The following is a 6,414-nucleotide window of genomic DNA, read 5'->3' on the forward strand; positions in this document are numbered from 1 at the left end:
GCACTGGAGGTGGGGAAGAGCTCCTTGTCCATGGATTGGACACGGGCTCTGGGAGGAGGCTTGGCTGCCCCTCTCCCCCAGAGCCCATTCATACCATGGACCATACAGGCTGGTATAGCCCAGGGTGCGAAGCACAGCGTGGCCGGGGCTCCACATTCTGGCTACCCCAGCCTGCATGGGGGACAAGAGGTTAAAAAAGCTTTGGAGGGGTGACCCCCTGTCATTTTTTAAAAAATTTCCCACACTCTGAACAAAAAAAAAATATTCAAAAAAATAGGTAAAGTTGCCAGGGATCATTTATACAGCCATATTGCAGCTGTATAGCGATCCCTGGCCAAAGCATTGCCACTTCCCCGCCATGAAATTCATTGCTCTTTCTTATGATATATGTAAATTTTAACTACCGTCAGGTTGGCTACATTATTTTCCATTTGCCGCATTTAAAGAGACTCTGAAGTCTCGCAAAAATGAGTTTTTTCTTTTAAAAACCTCATTAACATTATAGTCTCACCTAAAACGCTGCATTCCCGCGGCTGGAAACCCCCTCAATCACCCCAAACTCACGGGGGTACAGTGCAGGCAAAATCCACGACTTTCTAGGTTGTGGATTTTGCTGTCGTCCCTATGCCCGTTAATCAGCGCGTATCTCCGGCTCTCCCCCGCCCCTCTCAGTGAAGGTAGACTGAGAGGGGCGGGGGAGAGGCGGCAATCCGGTGCTGATTGACGCGCATAGAGGCAGAGCCGCGCTGCCTCTATGCGGAAGTTGCCTGCCCGTACCCTCGTGAGTTTGGGGTGATCGAGGGGGTTTGCAGCCGCGGGAATGCAGCATTTTAGGTGAGACTATAATGTTAATGAGGTTTTTAAAAGAAAAACCTCATTTTTGGGAGACTTCAGTCTCTTTAAATGTATTCTTTTTTTCCTATGAAACTTTAAAATCGATTTTCTCAAAAACTATAAGGTCTTTTTGATTTTTTTGTCCTGTTGTACCCACTGTCCTCCTCCACATACCCTGACAATTTTGTGTTTCTAGCATTTAAGGGGGCTTTACTATTAACCGCTAAAGTCCACGTCCGGTGGCCTGCATTAAAGTCTAAGGAGCCCGCTGCAAACAGTCTGTTCGCCAGTTTTTTTGGAAATTTGCATTCAAAATTTGCGAACCAAAAACTTGATGTTCAACCCATCTCTAGTTAAAAATCTAAGCTTATATAAAAAAAGTGATGTCTTCACTTTTCAAAGCCTAATCATCACTTTTACAAATGTATAAAAGTGGGAAGAGGGTTTTGTTCCTTGCGGTGATGTAGCAAAAAGGGATGCAGAGATTGCTACCACACCAGGTACTGAGGGGCCCATATGGTGTCTTCCGTTCCTCCAGTCACTGCACATATATGTTTTAATTTGTTTCATTTTTTCATAGTGGTCCTTTAAGATACATGCCATAAAAAGAGAGTCTGACAAAAATACTGAATCCTACCCTGGAACTGACTTACCCGTATTTTTCGTAATATAAGACACACTTTTTCTCCCCATAAATGGGTAGAAAAAGTCCCTGCATCTTATATTCCAAAGGCAGGGAATCCCCGACTTAAAAACGACTGCCGATACGAACCGCCGACCCGCCGCTATGTCGGGGACTTCCTGCCTTGTCCCCCTGTGTGGTCTGCCAGCCCCCGCTCCCCCGGTCACAATAACTGCAGAGCAACTCACAGGGGCGTAACTAGAAATCACTGGGCCCCCCTGCGAAAATTTGGATGCCCCCCCCCCCCCCCCCCGGTACCAAGTAATTGTAATGGGGCAGCGTCTCACTATAAAATAATTGTAATGGGGCAGCGTTTCACTATAAAATAATTGTAATGGGGCAGCGTTTCAGCATAAAATAATTGTAATGGGGCAGCGTTTCACCATAAAATAATCGCAATGCACCAGAAATTCATTGTAAAGTGGGCAGCATTTCGCCAGAAATTAATCATAAAGTGGGCAGCATTTCACCGTAAAATAATCGTAAAGTGGGCAGCATTTCACCAGAAATTAATCGTAAAGTGGGCAGGATTTCATCATAAAATAATTGTAAAGTGGGCAGCATTTCACCAGAAATTAATCGTTAAGTGGGTAAAGTGGGCAGCATTTCGCCATAAAATAATCGTAAAGTGGGCAGCATTTCACCATAAACTAATCGCAAAGTGGGCAGCATTTCACCATAAAATAATTGTAAAATGGGCAGCATTTCACCATAAAATAATCGCAAAGTGGGCAGCATTTCACCATAAAATAATCGCAAAGTGGGCAGCATTTCACCATAAAATAATCGTAAAGTGGGCAGCATTTCACCATAAAATAATCGTAAAGTGGGCAGCATTTTACCATAAAATAATCGTAAAGTGGGCAGCAGTCACCAGAAAATCGCAATGTGGGCAGCGTTCACCAGAAAATCGTACAGTGGGCAGCGTTCATCAGAAAATCGTACAGTGGGCAGCGGTCACCAGAAAATCGTACAGTGGGCAGCAGGCACCAGAAAATCATACAGTGAGCAGCAGTCACCAGAAAATCGCAATGTGGGCAGCGTTCACCAGAAAATCGTACAGTGGGCAGCAGTCACCAGAAAAGTCGCAATGCGGGCAGCAGTCACCAGAAAATCGTACAGTGGGCAGCAGGCACCAGAAAATAATATAGTGGGCAGCAGTCACCAGAAAATCGCAATGTGGGCAGCGTTCACCAGAATATCGTACAGTGGGCAGCAGTCAACAGAAAATCGTACAGTGGGCAGCAGTCAACAGAATATCGCAATGTGGGCAGCGTTCACCAGAAAATCGTACAGTGGGCAGCAGTCACCAGAAAATCATACAGTGGGCAGCAGTCACCAGAAAATCGTACAGTGGGCAGCAGTCACCAGAAAAATCGCAATGTGGGCAGCAGTCACCAGTAAATCGTACAGTGGGCAGCAGTCACCAGAAAATCGCAATGTGGGCAGCAGTCAACAGAAAATCGCAATGTGGGCAGCAGTCACCAGAAAATTGCAATGTGGGCAGCAGTTACCAGAAAATCACAATGTGGGCAGCAGACAGCAGAAAATCGCAATGTGGGCAGCAGACACCAGAAAATCGCAATGTGGGCAGCAGTTACCAGAAAATCACAATGTGGGCAGCAGACAGCAGAAAATCACAACGAGGCAGCAGACAGCAGAAAATTGCAATATGGGCAGCACCTGTAAAAAAAAAACAAACAATTCACTCACCTGCCTGGCAGAAGTCTCCTCTCCTGGCCTCAGATCCCCCGACGTTCCTCCAGCAGCAGCACATCTCCCGCGCTGACAGGCAGAGTGCAGGGCTACAGCAAGATGGCTCCCGAAGCCCTGTACTGGAGACATAAATAGTCTCCAGAGCAGGGTTTCGGCGGCCATCTTGCCGTAGCCCTGCTCTGCCTCCCGGGAGACTGCGGGGCTGCGGGGAATGAACTGGCCCGGGCGGCCAGTTCCACACCTGGCTGGGGGCCTGGTGGGTCCTAGAATCGGGCGGGCGGCAGCGCTCCCCCCCTCCTCCGCACATGGCTGGCGGGCCCCGGAGCAGCCCCGGGCCCCCCTGCGGCTGAGGGGGTCGCATCCCCGGTGGTTACGCCGGTGGCAACTCACCTCCCTATGGATTCCAGCGCTGGGTGGTCCTTTCCGCCTCCATCTTGTCAGCGTTACACCTGTAAAAAAAATAGTTAGCGGCAAAGTGGCTCACCTTCCTCCAGAGGCAGCAATCTGCAGTCATCTTGCGTACCGCGCGGCTTCCCCTAATGACGGCTCATGTTAATGACTCATTGAGTCATGGGGAATGACTCATTGAATCATTAACATAAGCCATCACTAGAGGGAGTCGTGCGGCTTCCCCAGTGACGGCTCATGGTAATGATTCAATGAGTCATTCCCCATGACTCAATGAGTCATTAACACGAGCCGTCACTAGGGGAAGCCGCGCGGTACGCAAGATGACTGCAGATCGCAGCCGCCGGAGGAAGGTGAGACGCTCTGGCGCTAACGATTCTTTTACAGGGGTAGCGCTGACAAGATGGAGGTGAAGAGGACCACCATAGGGAGGTGAGTCGCTCTGCAGTTATTATTACCCAAGGGAGCGGAGACATGTGGGGGGGGGGGGGGGGCTGGAGCAGAGACATGCGGGGAGGGGGGGAGGGGGCTGGAGTGGAGACAGGGGGAGGGGGCTGTAGCAGAGATATGAGGGGGAGGGAGAGGGCTGGAGCAGAGACATGCGGAGGGGGAGAGGGGGCTGGAGCAGAGACATGCTGGGGGCTAGAGCAGACACAGAGAGGAGGACAACATGGGGGCTAAATGGGGCACAGACACACACATAGGGGAGCAGGAGGGGACACAGACACACATAGGAGGGGACACAGGGACTGGAGGACCACACAGATGGGCTGAAGGGGACACACACACAGGACAGGAGGGGACACATGGGTTCAGGAGGACCACACAGGGGGGCAGAAGTGGACACAGGGGGGCAGGAGTGGACACAGGGGGACTGGAGGACCACACAGGAGGGCAGAAGGGGACACATAGTGAACATAGGAGGATAATGGGGGAGGACATGTACAAGACGCTCCTAGAACATGGACGCACCAGGTTTAGTATATATATATATATATATATATATTTTCCCCTGATTTTTGTTCTATAAACCTAGGTGCGTCTTATATTCCAGAGCATCTTATATTCCGAAAAATATGGTAATTATTAACATTACTATTATTACAAGGCTCATCCAGCTGCAACAGCTGTTTTCATTTAATCAGTTTAGACACTGTATCTTCTAATTATTTCTCCACATACTCACCTCTTTAATTTTAGCATGTTTCTATCCTTTTACAAGGTTTTCAATCACTTTGTTGTAGTAGCATTACACTCCTCACCTATAAGTTGTAGAGATTAGGGGTGAGGGGGGGGTCGTGTCAATGCTGCTGAGCAAACAGTTACCGGCATTCTGCAGTCTGTGACAAGCAGTGCAGCGGGATGTTAACCTGACAGAAGCAAGTTGAATTACACTGAAATAATACCTTGTGTGTCAGATTAAAAAAAAAAAGTTGTTTCTTTCTGGATGGCCCTTGTATTATTATCATCATCATCTTTATTATTATTAATATTAACAAACAAAACAGCAAAGGAGAGTAGCCTACAAAATATGATACATAACCAGAAACAATCATGCAGGAAAAGAGAATCCTCTCAAGGATCCTGCACAGTATTGAGCTATGTTAATTAAACAACCTGTTAAAAACTGCTATGGGACCCATTTATTCATAGTTATTCCTAAAGGACATTTCACACAGGTAAATGAATACTACTCCCATTGTTTACGTTTTCCAACATAGTAAATGCAGGCTTTTATGTTGCCAGCTGCGCAGAAACATAACTGTGATTCTAGCAGGCAGAAGATGGAATGGTTCCAGTCAATCAGTGACCTGGCTTGAATAGGATGTATACCTGCTCTCACAGAAATGGTGTTAATGGCCAGTACTATAGTGACAATGTAGCAGGTCACAATTGTTTCAAAACAACAAATCCCTGAGGGACATAGGTAATTTTCCCCTCATCGCAGATGTGGAAGCATCATCACATTGTTTTATTTTTATCATTGCTTTCTATTGGGTTAATAGAGTGCTATTTCACTACACCATGATGTGGTTCCTCTCTTCTGGAGCCAACAGGAAGCATCTGGAACATTTACATAGACACCACTTCTACCATTAAAGAAGGTAAAATCTTTATATTATGCAGAGGTAGAAAAGTGGAACTTGAGTAGCATTTTCTTCTAAAACTATTTTTTATAACCCAAGTTCATGGGTTATAAAGAATAGTTTTAGAAGACAATTGATAATAGCAGTTGGAGGAGTCCATTTTTTTCTTGTTTGCCAGTAGCAAAAATGGTGACTTGCAGACTTAGGCCCCTTTTACACTTAATCAGTTGCTCTCAGTTATAACTGGAAGAAAACTGATTTTTAAAGTAATGCCCATTTTCTATGGCACAGTTCACACTTTTTTTTAAAAAAGTTGAATTTTATTGAATTTTAGAAAATATATCAACAAAGACATTACAGTATTATAATTACCAACCCTCATCCATCCCTCCCCGGGTTCATTGCAAGTCAGAGCAATCAGAACTCATATCGGCAACTCAGTATGTTATATATATTGAAGTAGTAGCCTATCCAAGCATATAGTCAGCGACAGCGTCTTCCCCTAAGCAGGGTTGTCTAAAGTATAGTTGTTATGAATATATTCGATCCAGCTTTGCCACATCTTTTCAAATTTTTCTGGGCATTTGCGCTTGAAATATGTAAGTTTATACAGCAGCATGGCCCCATTCATTCTCTTAACCCATGTAGAGATGGAGGGAGGTGTATTACTACCCCATCTATAGAAAA

The sequence above is a fragment of the Hyperolius riggenbachi genome, chromosome 1 (genome assembly GCF_040937935.1).
Source record: "Hyperolius riggenbachi isolate aHypRig1 chromosome 1, aHypRig1.pri, whole genome shotgun sequence".
NCBI classification, from domain to species: Eukaryota; Metazoa; Chordata; class Amphibia; order Anura; family Hyperoliidae; genus Hyperolius; species Hyperolius riggenbachi.